Source organism: Solanum dulcamara, chromosome 7 (assembly GCF_947179165.1).
Source record: "Solanum dulcamara chromosome 7, daSolDulc1.2, whole genome shotgun sequence".
Classification (NCBI taxonomy): domain Eukaryota; kingdom Viridiplantae; phylum Streptophyta; class Magnoliopsida; order Solanales; family Solanaceae; genus Solanum; species Solanum dulcamara.
The window spans coordinates 64,303,587-64,317,763 of NC_077243.1; the positions used below are offsets into that span (position 1 = coordinate 64,303,587).

General features: G+C 57.5%; 41 non-coding genes across 41 annotated transcripts; all 41 read left to right on the top strand.

The window, feature by feature from the left end:
• The first annotated feature begins 131 nt into the window (after positions 1-131).
• LOC129897630 (5S ribosomal RNA) lies at positions 132-251 on the top strand. Its single transcript, XR_008768709.1, has one exon. It is a non-coding gene; the product is annotated as a 5S ribosomal RNA (ribosomal RNA).
• A 222-nt stretch (positions 252-473) lies between these two features.
• On the top strand, positions 474-592 carry LOC129897209 (5S ribosomal RNA). The gene has a single exon (XR_008768310.1). It is a non-coding gene; the product is annotated as a 5S ribosomal RNA (ribosomal RNA).
• Positions 593-815: 223 nt separating this feature from the next.
• LOC129897210 (5S ribosomal RNA) lies at positions 816-934 on the top strand. The gene has a single exon (XR_008768311.1). It is a non-coding gene; the product is annotated as a 5S ribosomal RNA (ribosomal RNA).
• Positions 935-1,155: 221 nt separating this feature from the next.
• LOC129897211 (5S ribosomal RNA) lies at positions 1,156-1,274 on the top strand. Its single transcript, XR_008768312.1, has one exon. It is a non-coding gene; the product is annotated as a 5S ribosomal RNA (ribosomal RNA).
• Positions 1,275-1,496: 222 nt separating this feature from the next.
• Positions 1,497-1,615, top strand: LOC129897212 (5S ribosomal RNA). The gene has a single exon (XR_008768313.1). It is a non-coding gene; the product is annotated as a 5S ribosomal RNA (ribosomal RNA).
• A 222-nt stretch (positions 1,616-1,837) lies between these two features.
• LOC129897213 (5S ribosomal RNA) lies at positions 1,838-1,956 on the top strand. The gene has a single exon (XR_008768314.1). It is a non-coding gene; the product is annotated as a 5S ribosomal RNA (ribosomal RNA).
• Positions 1,957-2,178: 222 nt separating this feature from the next.
• LOC129897215 (5S ribosomal RNA) lies at positions 2,179-2,297 on the top strand. The gene has a single exon (XR_008768316.1). It is a non-coding gene; the product is annotated as a 5S ribosomal RNA (ribosomal RNA).
• Positions 2,298-2,519: 222 nt separating this feature from the next.
• On the top strand, positions 2,520-2,638 carry LOC129897216 (5S ribosomal RNA). Its single transcript, XR_008768317.1, has one exon. It is a non-coding gene; the product is annotated as a 5S ribosomal RNA (ribosomal RNA).
• Positions 2,639-2,860: 222 nt separating this feature from the next.
• On the top strand, positions 2,861-2,979 carry LOC129897217 (5S ribosomal RNA). Its single transcript, XR_008768318.1, has one exon. It is a non-coding gene; the product is annotated as a 5S ribosomal RNA (ribosomal RNA).
• Positions 2,980-3,201: 222 nt separating this feature from the next.
• LOC129897218 (5S ribosomal RNA) lies at positions 3,202-3,320 on the top strand. Its single transcript, XR_008768319.1, has one exon. It is a non-coding gene; the product is annotated as a 5S ribosomal RNA (ribosomal RNA).
• Positions 3,321-3,542: 222 nt separating this feature from the next.
• On the top strand, positions 3,543-3,661 carry LOC129897219 (5S ribosomal RNA). The gene has a single exon (XR_008768320.1). It is a non-coding gene; the product is annotated as a 5S ribosomal RNA (ribosomal RNA).
• Positions 3,662-3,883: 222 nt separating this feature from the next.
• On the top strand, positions 3,884-4,002 carry LOC129897220 (5S ribosomal RNA). Its single transcript, XR_008768321.1, has one exon. It is a non-coding gene; the product is annotated as a 5S ribosomal RNA (ribosomal RNA).
• A 222-nt stretch (positions 4,003-4,224) lies between these two features.
• On the top strand, positions 4,225-4,343 carry LOC129897221 (5S ribosomal RNA). The gene has a single exon (XR_008768322.1). It is a non-coding gene; the product is annotated as a 5S ribosomal RNA (ribosomal RNA).
• Positions 4,344-4,565: 222 nt separating this feature from the next.
• LOC129897222 (5S ribosomal RNA) lies at positions 4,566-4,684 on the top strand. Its single transcript, XR_008768323.1, has one exon. It is a non-coding gene; the product is annotated as a 5S ribosomal RNA (ribosomal RNA).
• Positions 4,685-4,906: 222 nt separating this feature from the next.
• On the top strand, positions 4,907-5,025 carry LOC129897223 (5S ribosomal RNA). The gene has a single exon (XR_008768324.1). It is a non-coding gene; the product is annotated as a 5S ribosomal RNA (ribosomal RNA).
• Positions 5,026-5,247: 222 nt separating this feature from the next.
• LOC129897224 (5S ribosomal RNA) lies at positions 5,248-5,366 on the top strand. Its single transcript, XR_008768325.1, has one exon. It is a non-coding gene; the product is annotated as a 5S ribosomal RNA (ribosomal RNA).
• A 222-nt stretch (positions 5,367-5,588) lies between these two features.
• On the top strand, positions 5,589-5,707 carry LOC129897226 (5S ribosomal RNA). Its single transcript, XR_008768327.1, has one exon. It is a non-coding gene; the product is annotated as a 5S ribosomal RNA (ribosomal RNA).
• A 222-nt stretch (positions 5,708-5,929) lies between these two features.
• On the top strand, positions 5,930-6,048 carry LOC129897227 (5S ribosomal RNA). The gene has a single exon (XR_008768328.1). It is a non-coding gene; the product is annotated as a 5S ribosomal RNA (ribosomal RNA).
• A 222-nt stretch (positions 6,049-6,270) lies between these two features.
• LOC129896987 (5S ribosomal RNA) lies at positions 6,271-6,389 on the top strand. Its single transcript, XR_008768097.1, has one exon. It is a non-coding gene; the product is annotated as a 5S ribosomal RNA (ribosomal RNA).
• Positions 6,390-6,611: 222 nt separating this feature from the next.
• Positions 6,612-6,730, top strand: LOC129897228 (5S ribosomal RNA). Its single transcript, XR_008768329.1, has one exon. It is a non-coding gene; the product is annotated as a 5S ribosomal RNA (ribosomal RNA).
• Positions 6,731-6,952: 222 nt separating this feature from the next.
• Positions 6,953-7,071, top strand: LOC129897229 (5S ribosomal RNA). The gene has a single exon (XR_008768330.1). It is a non-coding gene; the product is annotated as a 5S ribosomal RNA (ribosomal RNA).
• A 222-nt stretch (positions 7,072-7,293) lies between these two features.
• On the top strand, positions 7,294-7,412 carry LOC129897230 (5S ribosomal RNA). Its single transcript, XR_008768331.1, has one exon. It is a non-coding gene; the product is annotated as a 5S ribosomal RNA (ribosomal RNA).
• Positions 7,413-7,634: 222 nt separating this feature from the next.
• On the top strand, positions 7,635-7,753 carry LOC129897231 (5S ribosomal RNA). The gene has a single exon (XR_008768332.1). It is a non-coding gene; the product is annotated as a 5S ribosomal RNA (ribosomal RNA).
• A 222-nt stretch (positions 7,754-7,975) lies between these two features.
• On the top strand, positions 7,976-8,094 carry LOC129897232 (5S ribosomal RNA). The gene has a single exon (XR_008768333.1). It is a non-coding gene; the product is annotated as a 5S ribosomal RNA (ribosomal RNA).
• Positions 8,095-8,316: 222 nt separating this feature from the next.
• Positions 8,317-8,435, top strand: LOC129897233 (5S ribosomal RNA). The gene has a single exon (XR_008768334.1). It is a non-coding gene; the product is annotated as a 5S ribosomal RNA (ribosomal RNA).
• Positions 8,436-8,657: 222 nt separating this feature from the next.
• On the top strand, positions 8,658-8,776 carry LOC129897234 (5S ribosomal RNA). Its single transcript, XR_008768335.1, has one exon. It is a non-coding gene; the product is annotated as a 5S ribosomal RNA (ribosomal RNA).
• A 222-nt stretch (positions 8,777-8,998) lies between these two features.
• LOC129897235 (5S ribosomal RNA) lies at positions 8,999-9,117 on the top strand. The gene has a single exon (XR_008768336.1). It is a non-coding gene; the product is annotated as a 5S ribosomal RNA (ribosomal RNA).
• Positions 9,118-9,339: 222 nt separating this feature from the next.
• On the top strand, positions 9,340-9,458 carry LOC129897237 (5S ribosomal RNA). The gene has a single exon (XR_008768338.1). It is a non-coding gene; the product is annotated as a 5S ribosomal RNA (ribosomal RNA).
• A 222-nt stretch (positions 9,459-9,680) lies between these two features.
• On the top strand, positions 9,681-9,799 carry LOC129897238 (5S ribosomal RNA). Its single transcript, XR_008768339.1, has one exon. It is a non-coding gene; the product is annotated as a 5S ribosomal RNA (ribosomal RNA).
• A 222-nt stretch (positions 9,800-10,021) lies between these two features.
• On the top strand, positions 10,022-10,140 carry LOC129897375 (5S ribosomal RNA). The gene has a single exon (XR_008768468.1). It is a non-coding gene; the product is annotated as a 5S ribosomal RNA (ribosomal RNA).
• Positions 10,141-10,362: 222 nt separating this feature from the next.
• LOC129897239 (5S ribosomal RNA) lies at positions 10,363-10,481 on the top strand. The gene has a single exon (XR_008768340.1). It is a non-coding gene; the product is annotated as a 5S ribosomal RNA (ribosomal RNA).
• Positions 10,482-10,703: 222 nt separating this feature from the next.
• LOC129897240 (5S ribosomal RNA) lies at positions 10,704-10,822 on the top strand. The gene has a single exon (XR_008768341.1). It is a non-coding gene; the product is annotated as a 5S ribosomal RNA (ribosomal RNA).
• A 222-nt stretch (positions 10,823-11,044) lies between these two features.
• On the top strand, positions 11,045-11,163 carry LOC129897241 (5S ribosomal RNA). The gene has a single exon (XR_008768342.1). It is a non-coding gene; the product is annotated as a 5S ribosomal RNA (ribosomal RNA).
• Positions 11,164-11,385: 222 nt separating this feature from the next.
• On the top strand, positions 11,386-11,504 carry LOC129897242 (5S ribosomal RNA). The gene has a single exon (XR_008768343.1). It is a non-coding gene; the product is annotated as a 5S ribosomal RNA (ribosomal RNA).
• A 222-nt stretch (positions 11,505-11,726) lies between these two features.
• Positions 11,727-11,845, top strand: LOC129897244 (5S ribosomal RNA). Its single transcript, XR_008768344.1, has one exon. It is a non-coding gene; the product is annotated as a 5S ribosomal RNA (ribosomal RNA).
• A 222-nt stretch (positions 11,846-12,067) lies between these two features.
• Positions 12,068-12,186, top strand: LOC129897245 (5S ribosomal RNA). The gene has a single exon (XR_008768345.1). It is a non-coding gene; the product is annotated as a 5S ribosomal RNA (ribosomal RNA).
• A 222-nt stretch (positions 12,187-12,408) lies between these two features.
• Positions 12,409-12,527, top strand: LOC129897246 (5S ribosomal RNA). Its single transcript, XR_008768346.1, has one exon. It is a non-coding gene; the product is annotated as a 5S ribosomal RNA (ribosomal RNA).
• Positions 12,528-12,749: 222 nt separating this feature from the next.
• On the top strand, positions 12,750-12,868 carry LOC129897247 (5S ribosomal RNA). The gene has a single exon (XR_008768347.1). It is a non-coding gene; the product is annotated as a 5S ribosomal RNA (ribosomal RNA).
• Positions 12,869-13,090: 222 nt separating this feature from the next.
• On the top strand, positions 13,091-13,209 carry LOC129897249 (5S ribosomal RNA). The gene has a single exon (XR_008768349.1). It is a non-coding gene; the product is annotated as a 5S ribosomal RNA (ribosomal RNA).
• A 222-nt stretch (positions 13,210-13,431) lies between these two features.
• On the top strand, positions 13,432-13,550 carry LOC129897250 (5S ribosomal RNA). Its single transcript, XR_008768350.1, has one exon. It is a non-coding gene; the product is annotated as a 5S ribosomal RNA (ribosomal RNA).
• A 221-nt stretch (positions 13,551-13,771) lies between these two features.
• LOC129897251 (5S ribosomal RNA) lies at positions 13,772-13,890 on the top strand. Its single transcript, XR_008768351.1, has one exon. It is a non-coding gene; the product is annotated as a 5S ribosomal RNA (ribosomal RNA).
• Positions 13,891-14,177: the final 287 nt, after the last annotated feature.

The following is a 14,177-nucleotide window of genomic DNA, read 5'->3' on the forward strand; positions in this document are numbered from 1 at the left end:
CGTGCGATGGAGGCGCTAAGGACGGGCGTGACAGGCGGCAGGGTGCGTCGGTGCGTGGAGGGCAGGGCGCACGCCGGGGCGTTTGGGAGGGGAAGGGGGTGTTTAATAGAATTTAGAGCGCTAGGAATGATGGATGCGATCATACCAGCACTAACGCACCGGATCCCATCAGAACTCCGAAGTTAAGCGTGCTTGGGCGAGAGTAGTACTAGGATTGGGTGACCCCCTGGGAAGTCCTCGTGTTGCATCCCTCCTTTTTGTCGGAATTCGGCACGGTTTCGTCTACTCGACAACAAGTATTTTTTTGCGGACACGACATTCGGGGCCTAGACGCCGTTAGGACGTGCGATGGAGGCGCTTAGGACGGGCGTGACAGGCGGCAGGGTGCGTCGGTGCGTGGAGGGCAGGGCGCACGCCGGGGCGTTTGGGAGGGGAAGGGGGTGTTTAATAGAATTTAGAGCGCTAGGAATGATGGATGCGATCATACCAGCACTAACGCACCGGATCCCATCAGAACTCCGAAGTTAAGCGTGCTTGGGCGAGAGTAGTACTAGGATGGGTGACCCCCTGGGAAGTCCTCGTGTTGCATCCCTCCTTTTTGTCGGAATTCGGCACGGTTTCGTCTACTCGACAACAAGTATTTTTTTGCGGACACGACATTCGGGGCCTAGACGCCGTTAGGACGTGCGATGGAGGCGCTAAGGACGGGCGTGACAGGCGGCAGGGTGCGTCGGTGCGTGGAGGGCAGGGCGCACGCCGGGGCGTTTGGGAGGGGGAAGGGGGTGTTTAATAGAATTTAGAGCGCTAGGAATGATGGATGCGATCATACCAGCACTAACGCACCGGATCCCATCAGAACTCCGAAGTTAAGCGTGCTTGGGCGAGAGTAGTACTAGGATGGGTGACCCCCTGGGAAGTCCTCGTGTTGCATCCCTCCTTTTGTCGGAATTCGGCACGGTTTCGTCTACTCGACAACAAGTATTTTTTTGCGGACACGACATTCGGGGCCTAGACGCCGTTAGGACGTGCGATGGAGGCGCTAAGGACGGGCGTGACAGGCGGCAGGGTGCGTCGGTGCGTGGAGGGCAGGGCGCACGCCGGGGCGTTTGGGAGGGGAAGGGGGTGTTTAATAGAATTTAGAGCGCTAGGAATGATGGATGCGATCATACCAGCACTAACGCACCGGATCCCATCAGAACTCCGAAGTTAAGCGTGCTTGGGCGAGAGTAGTACTAGGATGGGTGACCCCCTGGGAAGTCCTCGTGTTGCATCCCTCCTTTTTGTCGGAATTCGGCACGGTTTCGTCTACTCGACAACAAGTATTTTTTTGCGGACACGACATTCGGGGCCTAGACGCCGTTAGGACGTGCGATGGAGGCGCTTAGGACGGGCGTGACAGGCGGCAGGGTGCGTCGGTGCGTGGAGGGCAGGGCGCACGCCGGGGCGTTTGGGAGGGGAAGGGGGTGTTTAATAGAATTTAGAGCGCTAGGAATGATGGATGCGATCATACCAGCACTAACGCACCGGATCCCATCAGAACTCCGAAGTTAAGCGTGCTTGGGCGAGAGTAGTACTAGGATGGGTGACCCCCTGGGAAGTCCTCGTGTTGCATCCCTCCTTTTTGTCGGAATTCGGCACGGTTTCGTCTACTCGACAACAAGTATTTTTTTGCGGACACGACATTCGGGGCCTAGACGCCGTTAGGACGTGCGATGGAGGCGCTAAGGACGGGCGTGACAGGCGGCAGGGTGCGTCGGTGCGTGGAGGGCAGGGCGCACGCCGGGGCGTTTGGGAGGGGAAGGGGGTGTTTAATAGAATTTAGAGCGCTAGGAATGATGGATGCGATCATACCAGCACTAACGCACCGGATCCCATCAGAACTCCGAAGTTAAGCGTGCTTGGGCGAGAGTAGTACTAGGATGGGTGACCCCCTGGGAAGTCCTCGTGTTGCATCCCTCCTTTTTGTCGGAATTCGGCACGGTTTCGTCTACTCGACAACAAGTATTTTTTTGCGGACACGACATTCGGGGCCTAGACGCCGTTAGGACGTGCGATGGAGGCGCTAAGGACGGGCGTGACAGGCGGCAGGGTGCGTCGGTGCGTGGAGGGCAGGGCGCACGCCGGGGCGTTTGGGAGGGGAAGGGGGTGTTTAATAGAATTTAGAGCGCTAGGAATGATGGATGCGATCATACCAGCACTAACGCACCGGATCCCATCAGAACTCCGAAGTTAAGCGTGCTTGGGCGAGAGTAGTACTAGGATGGGTGACCCCCTGGGAAGTCCTCGTGTTGCATCCCTCCTTTTTGTCGGAATTCGGCACGGTTTCGTCTACTCGACAACAAGTATTTTTTTGCGGACACGACATTCGGGGCCTAGACGCCGTTAGGACGTGCGATGGAGGCGCTAAGGACGGGCGTGACAGGCGGCAGGGTGCGTCGGTGCGTGGAGGGCAGGGCGCACGCCGGGGCGTTTGGGAGGGGAAGGGGGTGTTTAATAGAATTTAGAGCGCTAGGAATGATGGATGCGATCATACCAGCACTAACGCACCGGATCCCATCAGAACTCCGAAGTTAAGCGTGCTTGGGCGAGAGTAGTACTAGGATGGGTGACCCCCTGGGAAGTCCTCGTGTTGCATCCCTCCTTTTTGTCGGAATTCGGCACGGTTTCGTCTACTCGACAACAAGTATTTTTTTGCGGACACGACATTCGGGGCCTAGACGCCGTTAGGACGTGCGATGGAGGCGCTTAGGACGGGCGTGACAGGCGGCAGGGTTCGTCGGTGCGTGGAGGGCAGGGCGCACGCCGGGGCGTTTGGGAGGGGAAGGGGGTGTTTAATAGAATTTAGAGCGCTAGGAATGATGGATGCGATCATACCAGCACTAACGCACCGGATCCCATCAGAACTCCGAAGTTAAGCGTGCTTGGGCGAGAGTAGTACTAGGATGGGTGACCCCCTGGGAAGTCCTCGTGTTGCATCCCTCCTTTTTGTCGGAATTCGGCACGGTTTCGTCTACTCGACAACAAGTATTTTTTTGCGGACACGACATTCGGGGCCTAGACGCCGTTAGGACGTGCGATGGAGGCGCTTAGGACGGGCGTGACAGGCGGCAGGGTGCGTCGGTGCGTGGAGGGCAGGGCGCACGCCGGGGCGTTTGGGAGGGGAAGGGGGTGTTTAATAGAATTTAGAGCGCTAGGAATGATGGATGCGATCATACCAGCACTAACGCACCGGATCCCATCAGAACTCCGAAGTTAAGCGTGCTTGGGCGAGAGTAGTACTAGGATGGGTGACCCCCTGGGAAGTCCTCGTGTTGCATCCCTCCTTTTTGTCGGAATTCGGCACGGTTTCGTCTACTCGACAACAAGTATTTTTTTGCGGACACGACATTCGGGGCCTAGACGCCGTTAGGACGTGCGATGGAGGCGCTAAGGACGGGCGTGACAGGCGGCAGGGTGCGTCGGTGCGTGGAGGGCAGGGCGCACGCCGGGGCGTTTGGGAGGGGAAGGGGGTGTTTAATAGAATTTAGAGCGCTAGGAATGATGGATGCGATCATACCAGCACTAACGCACCGGATCCCATCAGAACTCCGAAGTTAAGCGTGCTTGGGCGAGAGTAGTACTAGGATGGGTGACCCCCTGGGAAGTCCTCGTGTTGCATCCCTCCTTTTTGTCGGAATTCGGCACGGTTTCGTCTACTCGACAACAAGTATTTTTTTGCGGACACGACATTCGGGGCCTAGACGCCGTTAGGACGTGCGATGGAGGCGCTAAGGACGGGCGTGACAGGCGGCAGGGTGCGTCGGTGCGTGGAGGGCAGGGCGCACGCCGGGGCGTTTGGGAGGGGAAGGGGGTGTTTAATAGAATTTAGAGCGCTAGGAATGATGGATGCGATCATACCAGCACTAACGCACCGGATCCCATCAGAACTCCGAAGTTAAGCGTGCTTGGGCGAGAGTAGTACTAGGATGGGTGACCCCCTGGGAAGTCCTCGTGTTGCATCCCTCCTTTTTGTCGGAATTCGGCACGGTTTCGTCTACTCGACAACAAGTATTTTTTTGCGGACACGACATTCGGGGCCTAGACGCCGTTAGGACGTGCGATGGAGGCGCTTAGGACGGGCGTGACAGGCGGCAGGGTGCGTCGGTGCGTGGAGGGCAGGGCGCACGCCGGGGCGTTTGGGAGGGGAAGGGGGTGTTTAATAGAATTTAGAGCGCTAGGAATGATGGATGCGATCATACCAGCACTAACGCACCGGATCCCATCAGAACTCCGAAGTTAAGCGTGCTTGGGCGAGAGTAGTACTAGGATGGGTGACCCCCTGGGAAGTCCTCGTGTTGCATCCCTCCTTTTTGTCGGAATTCGGCACGGTTTCGTCTACTCGACAACAAGTATTTTTTTGCGGACACGACATTCGGGGCCTAGACGCCGTTAGGACGTGCGATGGAGGCGCTAAGGACGGGCGTGACAGGCGGCAGGGTGCGTCGGTGCGTGGAGGGCAGGGCGCACGCCGGGGCGTTTGGGAGGGGAAGGGGGTGTTTAATAGAATTTAGAGCGCTAGGAATGATGGATGCGATCATACCAGCACTAACGCACCGGATCCCATCAGAACTCCGAAGTTAAGCGTGCTTGGGCGAGAGTAGTACTAGGATGGGTGACCCCCTGGGAAGTCCTCGTGTTGCATCCCTCCTTTTTGTCGGAATTCGGCACGGTTTCGTCTACTCGACAACAAGTATTTTTTTGCGGACACGACATTCGGGGCCTAGACGCCGTTAGGACGTGCGATGGAGGCGCTAAGGACGGGCGTGACAGGCGGCAGGGTGCGTCGGTGCGTGGAGGGCAGGGCGCACGCCGGGGCGTTTGGGAGGGGAAGGGGGTGTTTAATAGAATTTAGAGCGCTAGGAATGATGGATGCGATCATACCAGCACTAACGCACCGGATCCCATCAGAACTCCGAAGTTAAGCGTGCTTGGGCGAGAGTAGTACTAGGATGGGTGACCCCCTGGGAAGTCCTCGTGTTGCATCCCTCCTTTTTGTCGGAATTCGGCACGGTTTCGTCTACTCGACAACAAGTATTTTTTTGCGGACACGACATTCGGGGCCTAGACGCCGTTAGGACGTGCGATGGAGGCGCTTAGGACGGGCGTGACAGGCGGCAGGGTGCGTCGGTGCGTGGAGGGCAGGGCGCACGCCGGGGCGTTTGGGAGGGGAAGGGGGTGTTTAATAGAATTTAGAGCGCTAGGAATGATGGATGCGATCATACCAGCACTAACGCACCGGATCCCATCAGAACTCCGAAGTTAAGCGTGCTTGGGCGAGAGTAGTACTAGGATGGGTGACCCCCTGGGAAGTCCTCGTGTTGCATCCCTCCTTTTTGTCGGAATTCGGCACGGTTTCGTCTACTCGACAACAAGTATTTTTTTGCGGACACGACATTCGGGGCCTAGACGCCGTTAGGACGTGCGATGGAGGCGCTAAGGACGGGCGTGACAGGCGGCAGGGTGCGTCGGTGCGTGGAGGGCAGGGCGCACGCCGGGGCGTTTGGGAGGGGAAGGGGGTGTTTAATAGAATTTAGAGCGCTAGGAATGATGGATGCGATCATACCAGCACTAACGCACCGGATCCCATCAGAACTCCGAAGTTAAGCGTGCTTGGGCGAGAGTAGTACTAGGATGGGTGACCCCCTGGGAAGTCCTCGTGTTGCATCCCTCCTTTTTGTCGGAATTCGGCACGGTTTCGTCTACTCGACAACAAGTATTTTTTTGCGGACACGACATTCGGGGCCTAGACGCCGTTAGGACGTGCGATGGAGGCGCTAAGGACGGGCGTGACAGGCGGCAGGGTGCGTCGGTGCGTGGAGGGCAGGGCGCACGCCGGGGCGTTTGGGAGGGGAAGGGGGTGTTTAATAGAATTTAGAGCGCTAGGAATGATGGATGCGATCATACCAGCACTAACGCACCGGATCCCATCAGAACTCCGAAGTTAAGCGTGCTTGGGCGAGAGTAGTACTAGGATGGGTGACCCCCTGGGAAGTCCTCGTGTTGCATCCCTCCTTTTTGTCGGAATTCGGCACGGTTTCGTCTACTCGACAACAAGTATTTTTTTGCGGACACGACATTCGGGGCCTAGACGCCGTTAGGACGTGCGATGGAGGCGCTAAGGACGGGCGTGACAGGCGGCAGGGTGCGTCGGTGCGTGGAGGGCAGGGCGCACGCCGGGGCGTTTGGGAGGGGAAGGGGGTGTTTAATAGAATTTAGAGCGCTAGGAATGATGGATGCGATCATACCAGCACTAACGCACCGGATCCCATCAGAACTCCGAAGTTAAGAGTGCTTGGGCGAGAGTAGTACTAGGATGGGTGACCCCCTGGGAAGTCCTCGTGTTGCATCCCTCCTTTTTGTCGGAATTCGGCACGGTTTCGTCTACTCGACAACAAGTATTTTTTTGCGGACACGACATTCGGGGCCTAGACGCCGTTAGGACGTGCGATGGAGGCGCTAAGGACGGGCGTGACAGGCGGCAGGGTGCGTCGGTGCGTGGAGGGCAGGGCGCACGCCGGGGCGTTTGGGAGGGGAAGGGGGTGTTTAATAGAATTTAGAGCGCTAGGAATGATGGATGCGATCATACCAGCACTAACGCACCGGATCCCATCAGAACTCCGAAGTTAAGCGTGCTTGGGCGAGAGTAGTACTAGGATGGGTGACCCCCTGGGAAGTCCTCGTGTTGCATCCCTCCTTTTTGTCGGAATTCGGCACGGTTTCGTCTACTCGACAACAAGTATTTTTTTGCGGACACGACATTCGGGGCCTAGACGCCGTTAGGACGTGCGATGGAGGCGCTAAGGACGGGCGTGACAGGCGGCAGGGTGCGTCGGTGCGTGGAGGGCAGGGCGCACGCCGGGGCGTTTGGGAGGGGAAGGGGGTGTTTAATAGAATTTAGAGCGCTAGGAATGATGGATGCGATCATACCAGCACTAACGCACCGGATCCCATCAGAACTCCGAAGTTAAGCGTGCTTGGGCGAGAGTAGTACTAGGATGGGTGACCCCCTGGGAAGTCCTCGTGTTGCATCCCTCCTTTTTGTCGGAATTCGGCACGGTTTCGTCTACTCGACAACAAGTATTTTTTTGCGGACACGACATTCGGGGCCTAGACGCCGTTAGGACGTGCGATGGAGGCGCTAAGGACGGGCGTGACAGGCGGCAGGGTGCGTCGGTGCGTGGAGGGCAGGGCGCACGCCGGGGCGTTTGGGAGGGGAAGGGGGTGTTTAATAGAATTTAGAGCGCTAGGAATGATGGATGCGATCATACCAGCACTAACGCACCGGATCCCATCAGAACTCCGAAGTTAAGCGTGCTTGGGCGAGAGTAGTACTAGGATGGGTGACCCCCTGGGAAGTCCTCGTGTTGCATCCCTCCTTTTTGTCGGAATTCGGCACGGTTTCGTCTACTCGACAACAAGTATTTTTTTGCGGACACGACATTCGGGGCCTAGACGCCGTTAGGACGTGCGATGGAGGCGCTAAGGACGGGCGTGACAGGCGGCAGGGTGCGTCGGTGCGTGGAGGGCAGGGCGCACGCCGGGGCGTTTGGGAGGGGAAGGGGGTGTTTAATAGAATTTAGAGCGCTAGGAATGATGGATGCGATCATACCAGCACTAACGCACCGGATCCCATCAGAACTCCGAAGTTAAGCGTGCTTGGGCGAGAGTAGTACTAGGATGGGTGACCCCCTGGGAAGTCCTCGTGTTGCATCCCTCCTTTTTGTCGGAATTCGGCACGGTTTCGTCTACTCGACAACAAGTATTTTTTTGCGGACACGACATTCGGGGCCTAGACGCCGTTAGGACGTGCGATGGAGGCGCTAAGGACGGGCGTGACAGGCGGCAGGGTGCGTCGGTGCGTGGAGGGCAGGGCGCACGCCGGGGCGTTTGGGAGGGGAAGGGGGTGTTTAATAGAATTTAGAGCGCTAGGAATGATGGATGCGATCATACCAGCACTAACGCACCGGATCCCATCAGAACTCCGAAGTTAAGCGTGCTTGGGCGAGAGTAGTACTAGGATGGGTGACCCCCTGGGAAGTCCTCGTGTTGCATCCCTCCTTTTTGTCGGAATTCGGCACGGTTTCGTCTACTCGACAACAAGTATTTTTTTGCGGACACGACATTCGGGGCCTAGACGCCGTTAGGACGTGCGATGGAGGCGCTAAGGACGGGCGTGACAGGCGGCAGGGTGCGTCGGTGCGTGGAGGGCAGGGCGCACGCCGGGGCGTTTGGGAGGGGAAGGGGGGGTTTAATAGAATTTAGAGCGCTAGGAATGATGGATGCGATCATACCAGCACTAACGCACCGGATCCCATCAGAACTCCGAAGTTAAGCGTGCTTGGGCGAGAGTAGTACTAGGATGGGTGACCCCCTGGGAAGTCCTCGTGTTGCATCCCTCCTTTTTGTCGGAATTCGGCACGGTTTCGTCTACTCGACAACAAGTATTTTTTTGCGGACACGACATTCGGGGCCTAGACGCCGTTAGGACGTGCGATGGAGGCGCTAAGGACGGGCGTGACAGGCGGCAGGGTGCGTCGGTGCGTGGAGGGCAGGGCGCACGCCGGGGCGTTTGGGAGGGGAAGGGGGTGTTTAATAGAATTTAGAGCGCTAGGAATGATGGATGCGATCATACCAGCACTAACGCACCGGATCCCATCAGAACTCCGAAGTTAAGCGTGCTTGGGCGAGAGTAGTACTAGGATGGGTGACCCCCTGGGAAGTCCTCGTGTTGCATCCCTCCTTTTTGTCGGAATTCGGCACGGTTTCGTCTACTCGACAACAAGTATTTTTTTGCGGACACGACATTCGGGGCCTAGACGCCGTTAGGACGTGCGATGGAGGCGCTAAGGACGGGCGTGACAGGCGGCAGGGTGCGTCGGTGCGTGGAGGGCAGGGCGCACGCCGGGGCGTTTGGGAGGGGAAGGGGGTGTTTAATAGAATTTAGAGCGCTAGGAATGATGGATGCGATCATACCAGCACTAACGCACCGGATCCCATCAGAACTCCGAAGTTAAGCGTGCTTGGGCGAGAGTAGTACTAGGATGGGTGACCCCCTGGGAAGTCCTCGTGTTGCATCCCTCCTTTTTGTCGGAATTCGGCACGGTTTCGTCTACTCGACAACAAGTATTTTTTTGCGGACACGACATTCGGGGCCTAGACGCCGTTAGGACGTGCGATGGAGGCGCTAAGGACGGGCGTGACAGGCGGCAGGGTGCGTCGGTGCGTGGAGGGCAGGGCGCACGCCGGGGCGTTTGGGAGGGGAAGGGGGTGTTTAATAGAATTTAGAGCGCTAGGAATGATGGATGCGATCATACCAGCACTAACGCACCGGATCCCATCAGAACTCCGAAGTTAAGCGTGCTTGGGCGAGAGTAGTACTAGGATGGGTGACCCCCTGGGAAGTCCTCGTGTTGCATCCCTCCTTTTTGTCGGAATTCGGCACGGTTTCGTCTACTCGACAACAAGTATTTTTTTGCGGACACGACATTCGGGGCCTAGACGCCGTTAGGACGTGCGATGGAGGCGCTAAGGACGGGCGTGACAGGCGGCAGGGTGCGTCGGTGCGTGGAGGGCAGGGCGCACGCCGGGGCGTTTGGGAGGGGAAGGGGGTGTTTAATAGAATTTAGAGCGCTAGGAATGATGGATGCGATCATACCAGCACTAACGCACCGGATCCCATCAGAACTCCGAAGTTAAGCGTGCTTGGGCGAGAGTAGTACTAGGATGGGTGACCCCCTGGGAAGTCCTCGTGTTGCATCCCTCCTTTTTGTCGGAATTCGGCACGGTTTCGTCTACTCGACAACAAGTATTTTTTTTCGGACACGACATTCGGGGCCTAGACGCCGTTAGGACGTGCGATGGAGGCGCTAAGGACGGGCGTGACAGGCGGCAGGGTGCGTCGGTGCGTGGAGGGCAGGGCGCACGCCGGGGCGTTTGGGAGGGGAAGGGGGTGTTTAATAGAATTTAGAGCGCTAGGAATGATGGATGCGATCATACCAGCACTAACGCACCGGATCCCATCAGAACTCCGAAGTTAAGCGTGCTTGGGCGAGAGTAGTACTAGGATGGGTGACCCCATGGGAAGTCCTCGTGTTGCATCCCTCCTTTTTGTCGGAATTCGGCACGGTTTCGTCTACTCGACAACAAGTATTTTTTTGCGGACACGACATTCGGGGCCTAGACGCCGTTAGGACGTGCGATGGAGGCGCTAAGGACGGGCGTGACAGGCGGCAGGGTGCGTCGGTGCGTGGAGGGCAGGGCGCACGCCGGGGCGTTTGGGAGGGGAAGGGGGTGTTTAATAGAATTTAGAGCGCTAGGAATGATGGATGCGATCATACCAGCACTAACGCACCGGATCCCATCAGAACTCCGAAGTTAAGCGTGCTTGGGCGAGAGTAGTACTAGGATGGGTGACCCCCTGGGAAGTCCTCGTGTTGCATCCCTCCTTTTTGTCGGAATTCGGCACGGTTTCGTCTACTCGACAACAAGTATTTTTTTGCGGACACGACATTCGGGGCCTAGACGCCGTTAGGACGTGCGATGGAGGCGCTAAGGACGGGCGTGACAGGCGGCAGGGTGCGTCGGTGCGTGGAGGGCAGGGCGCACGCCGGGGCGTTTGGGAGGGGAAGGGGGTGTTTAATAGAATTTAGAGCGCTAGGAATGATGGATGCGATCATACCAGCACTAACGCACCGGATCCCATCAGAACTCCGAAGTTAAGCGTGCTTGGGCGAGAGTAGTACTAGGATGGGTGACCCCCTGGGAAGTCCTCGTGTTGCATCCCTCCTTTTTGTCGGAATTCGGCACGGTTTCGTCTACTCGACAACAAGTATTTTTTTGCGGACACGACATTCGGGGCCTAGACGCCGTTAGGACGTGCGATGGAGGCGCTAAGGACGGGCGTGACAGGCGGCAGGGTGCGTCGGTGCGTGGAGGGCAGGGCGCACGCCGGGGCGTTTGGGAGGGGAAGGGGGTGTTTAATAGAATTTAGAGCGCTAGGAATGATGGATGCGATCATACCAGCACTAACGCACCGGATCCCATCAGAACTCCGAAGTTAAGCGTGCTTGGGCGAGAGTAGTACTAGGATGGGTGACCCCCTGGGAAGTCCTCGTGTTGCATCCCTCCTTTTTGTCGGAATTCGGCACGGTTTCGTCTACTCGACAACAAGTATTTTTTTGCGGACACGACATTCGGGGCCTAGACGCCGTTAGGACGTGCGATGGAGGCGCTAAGGACGGGCGTGACAGGCGGCAGGGTGCGTCGGTGCGTGGAGGGCAGGGCGCACGCCGGGGCGTTTGGGAGGGGAAGGGGGTGTTTAATAGAATTTAGAGCGCTAGGAATGATGGATGCGATCATACCAGCACTAACGCACCGGATCCCATCAGAACTCCGAAGTTAAGCGTGCTTGGGCGAGAGTAGTACTAGGATGGGTGACCCCCTGGGAAGTCCTCGTGTTGCATCCCTCCTTTTTGTCGGAATTCGGCACGGTTTCGTCTACTCGACAACAAGTATTTTTTTGCGGACACGACATTCGGGGCCTAGACGCCGTTAGGACGTGCGATGGAGGCGCTAAGGACGGGCGTGACAGGCGGCAGGGTGCGTCGGTGCGTGGAGGGCAGGGCGCACGCCGGGGCGTTTGGGAGGGGAAGGGGGTGTTTAATAGAATTTAGAGCGCTAGGAATGATGGATGCGATCATACCAGCACTAACGCACCGGATCCCATCAGAACTCCGAAGTTAAGCGTGCTTGGGCGAGAGTAGTACTAGGATGGGTGACCCCCTGGGAAGTCCTCGTGTTGCATCCCTCCTTTTTGTCGGAATTCGGCACGGTTTCGTCTACTCGACAACAAGTATTTTTTTGCGGACACGACATTCGGGGCCTAGACGCCGTTAGGACGTGCGATGGAGGCGCTAAGGACGGGCGTGACAGGCGGCAGGGTGCGTCGGTGCGTGGAGGGCAGGGCGCACGCCGGGGCGTTTGGGAGGGGAAGGGGGTGTTTAATAGAATTTAGAGCGCTAGGAATGATGGATGCGATCATACCAGCACTAACGCACCGGATCCCATCAGAACTCCGAAGTTAAGCGTGCTTGGGCGAGAGTAGTACTAGGATGGGTGACCCCCTGGGAAGTCCTCGTGTTGCATCCCTCCTTTTTGTCGGAATTCGGCACGGTTTCGTCTACTCGACAACAAGTATTTTTTTGCGGACACGACATTCGGGGCCTAGACGCCGTTAGGACGTGCGATGGAGGCGCTAAGGACGGGCGTGACAGGCGGCAGGGTGCGTCGGTGCGTGGAGGGCAGGGCGCACGCCGGGGCGTTTGGGAGGGGAAGGGGGTGTTTAATAGAATTTAGAGCGCTAGGAATGATGGATGCGATCATACCAGCACTAACGCACCGGATCCCATCAGAACTCCGAAGTTAAGCGTGCTTGGGCGAGAGTAGTACTAGGATGGGTGACCCCCTGGGAAGTCCTCGTGTTGCATCCCTCCTTTTTGTCGGAATTCGGCACGGTTTCGTCTACTCGACAACAAGTATTTTTTTGCGGACACGACATTCGGGGCCTAGACGCCGTTAGGACGTGCGATGGAGGCGCTAAGGACGGGCGTGACAGGCGGCAGGGTGCGTCGGTGCGTGGAGGGCAGGGCGCACGCCGGGGCGTTTGGGAGGGGAAGGGGGTGTTTAATAGAATTTAGAGCGCTAGGAATGATGGATGCGATCATACCAGCACTAACGCACCGGATCCCATCAGAACTCCGAAGTTAAGCGTGCTTGGGCGAGAGTAGTACTAGGATGGGTGACCCCCTGGGAAGTCCTCGTGTTGCATCCCTCCTTTTTGTCGGAATTCGGCACGGTTTCGTCTACTCGACAACAAGTATTTTTTTGCGGACACGACATTCGGGGCCTAGACGCCGTTAGGACGTGCGATGGAGGCGCTAAGGACGGGCGTGACAGGCGGCAGGGTGCGTCGGTGCGTGGAGGGCAGGGCGCACGCCGGGGCGTTTGGGAGGGGAAGGGGGTGTTTAATAGAATTTAGAGCGCTAGGAATGATGGATGCGATCATACCAGCACTAACGCACCGGATCCCATCAGAACTCCGAAGTTAAGCGTGCTTGGGCGAGAGTAGTACTAGGATGGGTGACCCCCTGGGAAGTCCTCGTGTTGCATCCCTCCTTTTTGTCGGAATTCGGCACGGTTTCGTCTACTCGACAACAAGTATTTTTTTGCGGACACGACATTCGGGGCCTAGACGCCGTTAGGACGTGCGATGGAGGCGCTAAGGACGGGCGTGACAGGCGGCAGGGTGCGTCGGTGCGTGGAGGGCAGGGCGCACGCCGGGGCGTTTGGGAGGGGAAGGGGGTGTTTAATAGAATTTAGAGCGCTAGGAATGATGGATGCGATCATACCAGCACTAACGCACCGGATCCCATCAGAACTCCGAAGTTAAGCGTGCTTGGGCGAGAGTAGTACTAGGATGGGTGACCCCCTGGGAAGTCCTCGTGTTGCATCCCTCCTTTTTGTCGGAATTCGGCACGGTTTCGTCTACTGACAACAAGTATTTTTTTGCGGACACGACATTCGGGGCCTAGACGCCGTTAGGACGTGCGATGGAGGCGCTAAGGACGGGCGTGACAGGCGGCAGGGTGCGTCGGTGCGTGGAGGGCAGGGCGCACGCCGGGGCGTTTGGGAGGGGAAGGGGGTGTTTAATAGAATTTAGAGCGCTAGGAATGATGGATGCGATCATACCAGCACTAACGCACCGGATCCCATCAGAACTCCGAAGTTAAGCGTGCTTGGGCGAGAGTAGTACTAGGATGGGTGACCCCCTGGGAAGTCCTCGTGTTGCATCCCTCCTTTTTGTCGGAATTCGGCACGGTTTCGTCTACTCGACAACAAGTATTTTTTTGCGGACACGACATTCGGGGCCTAGACGCCGTTAGGACGTGCGATGGAGGCGCTAAGGACGGGCGTGACAGGCGGCAGGGTGCGTCGGTGCGTGGAGGGCAGGGCGCACGCCGGGGCGTTTGGGAGGGGAAGGGGGTGTTTAATAGAATTTAGAGCGCTAGGAATGATGGATGCGATCATACCAGCACTAACGCACCGGATCCCATCAGAACTCCGAAGTTAAGCGTGCTTGG